The sequence below is a fragment of the Bos javanicus genome, chromosome X, assembly GCF_032452875.1.
Source record: "Bos javanicus breed banteng chromosome X, ARS-OSU_banteng_1.0, whole genome shotgun sequence".
NCBI classification, from domain to species: Eukaryota; Metazoa; Chordata; class Mammalia; order Artiodactyla; family Bovidae; genus Bos; species Bos javanicus.
In genome coordinates this window covers 87,291,679-87,303,497 of record NC_083897.1, presented here as the reverse complement: position 1 = coordinate 87,303,497, position 11,819 = coordinate 87,291,679, and the positions used below count along the sequence as shown (strand labels likewise).

Sequence of the window (11,819 nt, the reverse complement as noted above, 5' to 3'; positions counted from 1 at the left end):
GAAGGTAAAACATTGTGTTTAAGAGAATGAGTTTGAATTTAGATAGCTGGAGTGTATATATGTTAATCCCAATCTCCTAAATCATCCCTCCCTACACCCACCCTCCTTTCCCCTTTGGTAAAAGTTTTGTTTTCTTTCTTGTGAGTCTATATCTATTTTGTAAATAAGTTCATTTGTATAATTTTTTAAGATTCAACATATAAGTGATATCATATGACAGTAGTCTTTCTCTGGCTCACTTCACTTAGTATGATAATCTCTGGGTCCATCCATGTTGCTGCAAACAGCATTATTTCATTCTTTTTATGGCTGAGTAATATTCATTGTATATATGTACCACACCTTCTTTATCCATTCCTCTGTTGACGGACCTTTAGGTTGCTTCCATTGACAGTATTTTTTGAGATGTTTCACAGTGATTTCAGCTACTAGCATATGTTTTCTCCTGGTACCATCAACAGACTCTTGTGTCAACAGCAAGTCTACCTGGTAATGTCTGGGCTGATCCACCTGGCCCCTCCACCTGAAAATATCAAATTGGCGATGGTATTTTCATGATAATGTTTACTAAAGATCCCCTCCTTTTCTCATCTTTCAGGACAATATCTACAGCTTGACTCCCCACTCATAACCTTGGTGTGGCTCCAGTGTCCTAACAGAGTGCCAAGGCTTCAGACAACACAAGTTTTATGTGATTTTAATATATATTTCCTTAGCTCAACCTAGCTAGAAGAGAAGTTGCCACACACCTAGGGATGTTTCATTGATCCCTTGCTTGAAGCTGAGTCCAGTTTCTCTCCTTTACTTCCTACTAGAGCAATGCAGTGGGGAAGGCAATTGCACCCCACTCCAGTATTCTTGCCTGGAAAATCCCATGGACAGAGGAGCCTGGTAGGCTGCAGTCCATGGGGTCGCTAAGAGTCGGACACGACTGAGCGACTTCACTTTCACTTTTCACTTTCATGCATTGGAGAAGGAAATGACAACCCACTCCAGTGTTCTTGCCTGGAGAATCCCAGGGACGGGGGAGCCTGGTGGGTTGCCGTCTATGGGGTCGCACAGAGTTGGACACGACTGAAGCGACTTAGCAGCAGCAGCAGCAGAGCGATGCAGACAAACAAGCGTTGCCTGCCATTCCAGTAAACAACAAATGTTGCCTACAGTCAGCCTCTATAGCTGTCTCTCTTCCTCAGCTCCAGTGGTGTCCCTGAGGGGACTTAGGATGGAGAAAAACAGGATACGGGCCCTAGATAGTTAAGATGCATATTCAAGGAATGATTTCAATGACCCCAGACTCTTGCATAGTCTCATAAAAAGAAAAAAACTAAAATCATTAATTGGAAATGTCTGCTTTAGCAGTAATCTTTTGATGTTCAACATTTCTTCCCAGCAAAACCTCCTGTATATCCTGGCTCCTCCCTGACCTCTTTGGAGCAGTTCCTCAGAACTGACTGGCTGTCCTCCAGCTATAGTCCTCAATGCATGCTCAGTCATGTCCAACTCTTTGTGACCCTATGAACTGGAGCCTGCCAGGAGGTCCCTAAATAACACATAATTTGCACTTTCAGGTCATGCATTTTTCTTCAATCGACAGTACAGTACAGCAGAATGCAGTGAAAAATGGAAAAACTGAAGTCTCCCCTTAAACCATCAGCTACTCCCATTTTTTCAATGGCGATCAACATTTTCTCAACTTTATGTAAATTGTTAGACAAATTCAGCTCAAAGATGGATTCCCAGAAGGCCTTCCTTTACTACAGATGGCCACTTGAGCCGCTTCCTACCAAAGCAAATTCTGAAGCCACTAGTAACTGAAATCTGACTTCCTTCTTTCATATCTCTTAGATTAGACTGCAATCTATTCCTTTTATCTAACCACAAGAAAGCCACTATCTTTCCCAAGGCTGAATTCCCAGAACATTCAGTTCAGTTCAGTTCAGTTCAGTCGCTCAGTCATGTCCGACTCTTTGCGACCCAATGAATTGCAGCATGCCAGTCCTCCCTGTCCATCACCAACTCCCAGAGTTCACTCAAACTCATGTCCATCGAGTCGATGATGCCATCCAGCCATCTCATCCTCTGTCGTCCCCTTCTCCTCCTGCCCCCAATCCCTCCCAGCATCAGATTTATTTCTAATGAGTCAACTCTTGGCATGAGGTGGCCAAAGTACTGGAGTTTCAGCTTTAGCATCATTCCTTCCAAAGAAATCCCAGGGCTGATCTCCTTTAGAATGGACTGGTTGGATCTCCTTGCAGTCCAAGGGACTCTCAAGAGTCTTCTCCAACACCACAGTTTAAAAGCACCAATTCTTCGGTGCTCAGCTTTCTTCACAGTCCAACTCTCACATCCATACATGACCACAGGAAAAACCATAGCCTTGACTAGATGGACCTTTGTTGGCAAAGTAATGTCTCTGCTTTTCAATGTGCTATCTAGGTTGGTCATAACTTTTCTTCCAAGGAGTAAGCGTCTTTTAATTTCATGGCTGCAATCACCATCTGCAGTGATTTTGGGGCCCCAAAAAATAAAGTCTGACACTGTTTCCACTGTTTCTCCATCTATCTGCCATGAAGTGATGGGCCCAGATGCCATGATCTTCGTTTTCTGAATGTTGAGCTTTAAGCCAACTTTTTCACTCTCCACTTTCACTTTCATCAAGAGGCTTTTTAGTTCCTCTTCCCTTTCTGCATAAGGGTGGTGTCATCTGCATATCTGAGGTTATTGATATTTCTCCCAGCAATCTTGATTCCAGCTTGTGCTTCTTCCAGCCCAGCGTTTCTCTTGATGTACTCTGCATAGAAGTTAAATAAGCAGGGTGACAATATACAGCCTTGACGTACTCCTTTTCCATTTTGGAACCAGTCTGTTGTTCCATGTCCAGTTCTAACTGTTGCTTCCTGTCCTGCATACAGATTTCTCAAGAGGCAGGTCAGGTGGTCTGGTATTCCCATCTCTTTCAGAATTGTCCACAGTTTATTGTGATCCACACAGTCAAAGGCTTTGGCATAGTCAATAAAGCAGAAATAGATGTTTTTCTGGAACTCTCTTGCTTTTTCCATGATCCAGCAGATGTTGGCAATTTGATCTCTGGTTCCTCTGCCTTTTCTAAAACCAGCTTGAACATCTGGAAGTTCACAGTCCACGTATTGCTGAAGTCTGGCTTGGAGAATTTTGAGCATTACTTTACTAGCGTGTGAGATGAGTGCAATTGTGCAGTAGTTTGAAAATTCTTTGGCATTACTCTGACTCTATCATCAACTTTGACACCCACCTCTCTCCTTCATCCTTACACTGACCTTAAAAAAATATATCCAGTGCCATTGACCACATCTGTCATGACAGGATGGATGTCTATCATGTACATGTGCTGGAGACAGTCCAACGTGAAGTGGGAAGGTAAAGCAGGAAGCCAGGGAGAAGGTAAAATAAACATTTTATAATGTATAAAGATATAGTTAGGAACACAATTTTAATACCTTACTCCCAGTACTTGGGCTTGGACCTTTATGTGTTTTCAGTTTTGCCCATTCACAAATTAGTTTCATCCATAAGCAGAAGATCTACTCTCCATTCTTGGATGACCTTATTTCAAAATGAACCAACAGTCTGTAAAGTGGTTCTTGTAATTCTACAGGTTTCATTTTTATGTCTGTGTTAACAAAAAACAATCTTGTTTTATTTTGAAATGTTTTCAAAAGATTTTTGAAACATTTAATGAGTTTCACAGAAAACTTGGGACTTTGTAGACTTACCCATAGTTCAACTTATTTAATTATAATATAACTGCTTCCAGGGAGATAAGGAGAGCTGATAAACATTTTGGAAATTTTCTCTGTCCCTTTGTAAAATGAAATGACCAAATACAGAGAGTTTTTTTCTCTGTATTTTGATGAGGCTGATGAGAATCCCCTGGACTGCAAGGAGATCCAACCAGTCCATTCTGAAGGAGATCAGCCCTGGGTGTTCTTTGGAAGGAATGATGCTAAAGCTGAAACTCCAGTACTTTGGCCACCTGATGCGAAGAGTTGACTCCATTGGAAAAGACTCTAATGCTAGGAGGGATTGGGGGCAGGAGGAAAAGGGGATGACAGAGGATGAAATGGCTGGATGGCATCACCGACTCGATGGACGTGAGTTTGAGTGAATTCTGGAGTTGGTGATGGACAGGGAGGCCTGGCGTGCTGAGATTCATGGGGTCACAGAGAGTCGGACACGACTGAGTGACTGATCTGATCTGATCTGATGAGAGTATGTGTAACCTGAACATGGATTCGCTAAATGGTCTTTCTTTTAAAAGCAGGGCAGGGTGAAAATACTGAAGGGAAAAAATTATAAGTAGTTGGAAATTTTATCCCATGATGGATGATGATATGGGAAGGGCTAACCCCTTAGAGACATTACGTTGCTGACAAAGGTCCATCTAGTCAAAGCTATGGTTTTCCAAGTAGTCATATATGGATGTGAGAGTTGGACCATAAAGAAAGCTGAGCACCAAAGAATTGATGCTTTTGGACTGTGGTGTTGGAGAAGACTCTTAAGAGTCTCTTGGACTGCAAGGAGATCAAACGAATCTGAATGTTCATTGGAAGGACTGATGCTGAAGCTAAAACTCCAATATTTGGCCACCTGATGCCAAGAACTGACTCATTGGAAAAGACCCTGATGCTGGGAAAGATTGAAGGCAGGAGGAGAAGGGGGCGAGAGAGGATGAGATGGTTGGATGGCATCACCAACTCGATGCACATGAGTTTGAGCAAGCTCTGGGAGTTGGAGCTCTGCAAGCTCAGGGAAGCCTGGCGTGCTGCAGTCCATGGGGTCGCAAATAGTCGGACAGGAGGGAGCGACTGAAATGAACTGAACCCCTTAGGAAACAGGCTCATAGAAGCAATAATGACTACAGCCAGCAGGTGGCAGCAGGGGGCCATATAGGAGAATTTACTGACTTGGAAAAGCTGTAGCTGGACCTTCGGGCTTAGGAACCAGCAGCACTGGAAGCTGGTAGAGGGTATGATGTGTTTCTCAGCAGAAAAAGAAACAGTGACAGTCTTACAGAAGCCCAGGGTTAGAGTCTGGTGTCTAAAATGAAAGGCCCACACAATATAGTGATTACAATCAACAATACTACATTATAAACTTCAAAGTTGCTAAGATACTAGATGTTTTTAATTTTTTAAATTGAAGTAGAATTGATTTACAATATTAATTTCAGATATACAACATAATGATTCAAAATTTTTATAGCTTATTTTAAGTTATAAAATATTGGCTATATTCCGTGTTACACAATATATCCTCATAACTTAATTTTTTATGCATTTTTTAACGAGTATATTTGTTTTTTTGCATTTATTTATTTATTTATTTTTGGCTGCTCTGAGTCTTCATTGCTGAACTCAGGTTTTCTCCAACTGCAGCAAGCAGGGGCTACTCTCTAGTTATAGTGTGCAGGCTTCTCATTGCTGTGGCTTCTCTTGTTGTGGAGTAGTCTCTGTAGCATGGCCTCAGTAGCTGTGTGCCCAGGCATAGTTGCTCTGCGACATGTGGAATCTTCCAGGAGCAGGAATCAAACTGGTGTTCCTTGCATTGGCAGGCAGATTCTTAACCACTGGACCACCAGGGAAGTCCTGCTTGTTTATTTTACACATACTAGTTTGTATCTCTTAGTCCCTTACTCCTATTTTGCTCCTCCCTCTTCACTCTCCCCACTGGTAACCACTAGTTTGTTTTCTATATCTGTGAGTCTATTTGTGTTTTGTTATATTCATTCACTTGCTTTATTTTTTAGATTCCATATACAAGTGACAGCATATGGTATTTTCTTTTGTCTGATTTATTTTACTGAGCATAATACCCTCCAGATCCACCCATGTTGTTGCAGATGGCAAAAATTCATTCTTTTTTATGCCTGAGTAGTATTCCACTACACATATACAACATATGCCACATCTTTATCCATTCATTTGTTGTTGAACATTTGGGTTGTTTCCACATCTTGGCCATTGCAAATATTGCTACTATGAACATTGGGGTGCATGTATCTTTTCTCTTTTAGGGGTGCATTATCTTCTTATTTTTATTGATGTATAGCTGCTTTCCAATGTTGTTTTAGTTTTTGGTATACAGCAAAGTGATTCAGTTATACTCTTTTTCATGTTCTTTTCCATTATGGTTAATTTCAGAATACTGCATATAGTTCCCTATGCTATACAGTAGGACCTTGTTTATTTTATACATGTATGTTTTTAAATTAGTGTTTTTTTCCTTCAGAAAAATACTCAGAAATGGAGCTGCTAAATCATATTGTATCATTTTGAATTAGCATATTCATTTTCTTTAGATATATACCCAGAAGTGGAATTACTGGATCATATGGTAGTTTTTTGGATATCTCCATACTGTTTTCCAAAGTGGCTTCATCAATTTACCTTCCCACCAGTATACCAGAGCTCCCTTTTAAGAAACTAGATCTTAATTTTCCTCACCATAAATAGAAATGACAATTATGTGACATGATAGAGGTGTTTGCTAATGCTATAGTGGTAATCATATTGCAATATGTAAGTGTATCAAACAGACACATTGTCACCTGAAATTTGCACAATGGGTGGCGGGACGTGGGGCTGCACACGCAGGAATAGCCTGCCCCGTGACCCGGACCATCCCCTGCCTGCCTGCCATGCACCCCGCCCCCCGGGCTCCCAATGTTTGGGTGCTGGCGGCTGCGAGGCTCCAGCTCGAGGAGATCCCCAGCGCGCCTTGCAACTGCGTGCCCACCCAGGAGTTTTGGCGGGCACCAACAAGGCTAGGTCAGCATGGCAGAAACCCTCGAGTTCAATGATGTGTATCAGGAGGTGAAAGGCTCCATGAATGACAGTCGGCTGAGGTTGAACCACCAGGGCATCAACTTTAAGAACAGTAAGATGGGCAATGTGGACAACATCCAGGCCGGGGAGTTGACAGAAGGCATCTGGCCCTGGGTAGCTCTGGGCCATGGGCTTAAACTGCTCATGAGGAATGGCCATGTCTACAAGTATGATGGCTTTGGAGAATCGGAATTTGAGAAACTCTCTGATTTCTTAAAAACTCACTATTGCCTGGAGCTAATGGAGAAGGACCTATGTGTGAAGGGTTGGAACTGGGGAACCGTGAAGTTTTGTGGGCAGCTGCTTTCCCTCAACATTGGAGACCAGCCAGTCTTCGAGATCCTTCTCAGCAATGTGTCCCAGTACACCACAGGCAAGAATGGGGTGACACTGGAATTCCACCAGAACGATGACACGGAGGTCTCTCTCATGGAGGTGTGCTTCTAGGTGCTGCCCACCCAGGAAGACAGTGTGGACCCCGACGAGGCCTTCTCCCAGAATGTACTGTCAAAGGCGGACGTGATGCAGGCCACCAGAGACGCCATCTGCATCTTCCGGGAGCTGCAGTGTCTGACTCCCTGAGGCCACTGTAACATCCACATCTACCCCACCTCCCTGCACCTGCACACAAGATCTTCGACTACAAGATCCCCTACACCATGGTGCTGCGTCTCTTCCTGCTGCCCACAAGGACCAGCGCCAGATGTTCTTTGTGATCAGCCTGGACCCCCCCATCAAGCAGGGCCAGACCCGCTACCACTTCCTCATCCTCCTCTTCTCCAAGGATGAGGACTTCTCCTTGATGCTCAGCATGAACGAGGAGGAAGTGGAGAAGCCCTTCGAGGGGCAGCTCACCAAGAACATGTCGGGATCCCTCTATGAGATGGTCAGCCAGGTCATGAAAGTGCTGGTGAACCACAAGATCACAGTCCCCGACAACTTCTAAGGGCACTTGGGGGCCCAGTGCATCACCTGCTCCTACAAGGCCAGCTCAGGGCTGTTGTACCCCCTGGAGCGGGGCTTTATCTACATCCACAGGCTGCCCATGCACACCTGCTTTGATGAGATCTCCTTTGTCAACTTTGCCCACGGTACCACCACGACGCATTCCTTTGACTTTGAAATTGAGACCAAGCAGGACACCCAGTATACTTTCAGCAGCATTGAGAGGGAAGAGTACGGAAAGCTGTTCGACTTTGTCAACGCCAAGAAACTCAGCATCAAAAACCAAGGATTGAAAGAGGGCATGAACCCCAGCTACGATGAATATGCTGACTTGGAGGAAGACCAGCATGATGCCTACTTGGAGCGGATGAAGGAGGAGGGCAAGATCCGGGAGGAGAATGCCAATGACAGCAACGATGACTCCAGAGAAGAGACTGATGAGTCATTCAACCCGGGTGAAGAGGAGGAAGACGTGGCAGAGGAGTTTGACAGCAACGCCTCTGCCAGCTCCTCCAGTAATAGAGGGTGACAGTGACCAGGCAGAGAAGAAACGGAAGCAGCTTAAAAAGGCCAAAATGGCCAAGGACTGCAAGAGCCGCAAGAAGCCCATGGAGGTAAAGAAGCGCAGAGACCCTAATGCCCTCAAGAGGCCCATGTCTGCCTACATGCTGTGGCTCAATGCCAGCTGAGAGAAGATCAAGTCAGACCATCTGGGCATCAGTATCATGGATCTCTCCAAGAAGGCTGGTGAAATCTGGAAGGGAATGCCCAAGGAGAAGAAAGAAGAGTGGGATCACAAGGCTGAGGATGTCAGGAGGGAATATGAAAAAGCCATAAAAGAATATGAAGGGGGCTGGGGAGAGTGCTTTAAGAGGGATAAGTCCAAGAAGAAGAAAGTCAAGGTGAAGATGGAGAAGAAATCCATACCCTCCAGGGGCTCATCATCGAAGTCTTCATCAAGGCAGCTGAGCGAGAGCTTCAAGAGCAAAGAGTTTGCGTCCAGTGACGAGAGCTCTTCCAGAGAGAACAAGAGCAAAAAGAAGAGGACACTGAAGAAGAGGAACTAGCCAGTACTCTCCCCAGCTCAGAAGACTCTGCCTCAGGATCTGATGAATAGAGAGGAAGAAGATTCTGTCTCCTGGGGCTTGCCCCGTCCCAGCCCCAGTCTCCCCACTTGTGTTTTGGTACCCGTTTTCTCCTATGAAATGTAGTCCTTGGATTCTGTACCATATGAACAAGCTTTCCTGCTAGCCTGCACTTCCCTGGGGCCTCAAGGGAGGCGTCTCACTCTGAGGCTTCAGAAGATGGCTCTTTATAATCTGGGGAGACATTGGGTGGGGGGCAGGGCAGGGCCGGATCCCAGCGCGCCTCCTGCCTTCCTGACCTTTGGGATGTATCTGCTGCTTCTCCTGTACAAGTTGCTGCAGGCAGGGGTCCTGTGAGGGCAGGTCTGTAGCTCCTAACCGGGGCCTATTTCTACTTTTATTTTGTATTTCTGGTCTGTGAAAAATGACCATTTAATAAAGGGAACTGACTTTGGAAAAAAAATTTGCACAATGGTGGGTAGGCCAATTATGGGTTTCTCAGGTGGTGCTAGTGGTAAAGAACGCACCTGCCAATGCAGGAGATATAAGAGGTACAGTTTCAATCCCTGGGTTGGGAAGATCCCCTGCAGGAGGGCATAGGAACTCACACCAGTATTCTTGCCTGGTGAATCCATGGACGGAGAAACCTGGTGGGCTACAGTGCAAAAGGTCCAAAGAGTCCAACACCACTGAAGTGATTTAGCATGCACCCACTCATAGGCCAATTACATCTCAGCTATAATTTAAAAAATACATTAATAAAATGAAAGGCCCAGAACCGGGATCGGTTGAGAGGGAGCAGGGATGTATGTGAGGGTAAGAAAGGAAGGGAGACACAGGAGGGATGGTATAGGAGAAAGTGGGAGGAGGGTCAGCCTCTGACACACAGATGACAGTGCACTGTAGGAAGCAGGTCAGAGAATGTGGGTTATTCTTTTCCGTGAGCCAGTGGTGACACTAATTTTTAAAAGCGGTGAGAATAAGTGGAAGCAATATAAATGTTCACCAACAAGTGAATGGCTAGACAAAATGCCATAAATTCATACAATGGAGTAGTATTTAGCCTTTAAAAACAAGGAAATTCCAATACATGTTATAAGGCGGACAGCAGACATAGCCTTGAGGACCAAGTGGCTAAGTGAAATAGGCCAGTCACCAAAAGATAAATACTGTGTAATCCCACTTTTCTGAGGTATCTAGAGTAGTCAGATTTATAGAGACAGAAGGCAGAATGGTGGCTGCCAGGGGTTGAGGGGAGGGGAAATTGGGGAGACGTTGATGAATGGATGTAGAACTTTGGTTTTGTGAGGTGAAAAAGTCCTAGAAGTTGGTTACATAACACAACTAAACTGTACATTTGAAAATATTAAGTTGGTAAGTAAGGTTCCATCTCTTCTGATCCTCAAGGAGTGATGGGCTGTTCCATGCAGGGTGGTAGGACAGGGTATGACATCCAGTATTTGAGTACAGATGTGAGAGTTGGACATAAAGAAGGCTGAGTGCCAAAGAAGTGATGCTTTTCAACTGTGGTGCCTGAGAAGACTCTTGAGAGTCCCTTGGGCAGCAAGGAGATGAAACCAGTCAATCCTAAAGGAAATCAACCCTGGAAGGACTGATGCTGAAGCTGAAGCTCCAATACTTTGGCCACCTGATGCAAAGAACTGATTCATTGGAAAAGACCCTGATGCTGGGAAAGATTGAAGGCAGGAGGAGAAGGGGACAACAAAGGAAGAGATGGCTGGATGGCATCACTGACTCAGTGGACATGAGTTTAAGCAAGCTCCAGGAGATGGTGATGGACAAGGAAGCCTGGCATGCTGCAGTCCATGGGGTCACAAAGAATTGGACACGACTGAGTGACTGAACAACAACATATGTATGGGAAGAGGCAAGAGTCTGGGCTCATTGAGATCATTCCTTTCATATGTACCTTAACTGTCTTGGGCTAGTATCCTCTTTTTCTCCATCCTGAATCCCCTTTGGGTGCACAGTCTGGGGCTGCTGCAAGGCTCATGGCTTGATGGCCGCAACATCCTTTGTTTCCTGATGTGACAGGTGACATATTTTGTCCACACTAGTCTTCTATATTCAACTGTTTCCTATTCTTTCTAGGCCTCATTTTCCCCCCCATAAGCTGTGCTCTGACAGGCAGTTGTTGTTTTTCAATTCCTAAGTCATGTCCGACTCTTTGCAACCCCATGGACTGAAGCATGCCAGGCTCCTCTGTGCACCACTATTTCCCGGAGTTTGCTCAGATGTACTTCCATCGAGTCACTGATGCTATTTGACCATCTCATCCTCTGCCACCCACTTCTTTTGCCTTTAGTCTTCCCAAATCCAGGGTCTTTTCCAAAAAGTCGGCTCTTCGCATCAGGTGGCGAAAGTATTGGAGCTTCAGCTTCACCATAGGTCCTTCCAATGAATATTCAGGGTTGATTTCCTTTAGCATTGACTGGTTTGATCTCCTTGAAGTCCAGGGGACTCTTAAGAGTCTTCTCCAGCACTACACTTTGAAAGCATCAATTCTTTAGTGCTCAGCCTCTTTATGATTCAACTCTCACTTCCACACATGATTGCTGGAAAAACCATAGCTTTGACTGGATGGGCCTTTGCTGGCAAAGTGATGTCTGTGCTTTTTTTAATATGCCATCAAGGTTTGTCATAGCTTTCCTTACAAGGAGCAAGTATCTTTTAATTTCATGGCTGTAGTCACCATCTGCAGTGATTTTGGAGCCCAAGAAAATAAAATCCACTTTTCCTGCTTCCACTTTTCCTCTTTTTATTTGCCATGAAGTTATGGGACCAGATGCCATGACCTTAGTTTTTTTTAATGTTGAGTTTCAAGCCAGCTTTTTCACTCTCCTCTATCACCTTCATCAAGAAGATCTTTAGTTCCTCTTCACTTTCTGCCATGAGAGTGCTATCA

The 11,819-nt window shown here is 44.6% G+C and overlaps 1 pseudogene; it reads left to right on the top strand.

The window, feature by feature from the left end:
• The first annotated feature begins 6,807 nt into the window (after positions 1–6,807).
• On the top strand, positions 6,808–8,925 carry LOC133242485 (FACT complex subunit SSRP1-like; annotated as a pseudogene).
• Positions 8,926–11,819: the final 2,894 nt, after the last annotated feature.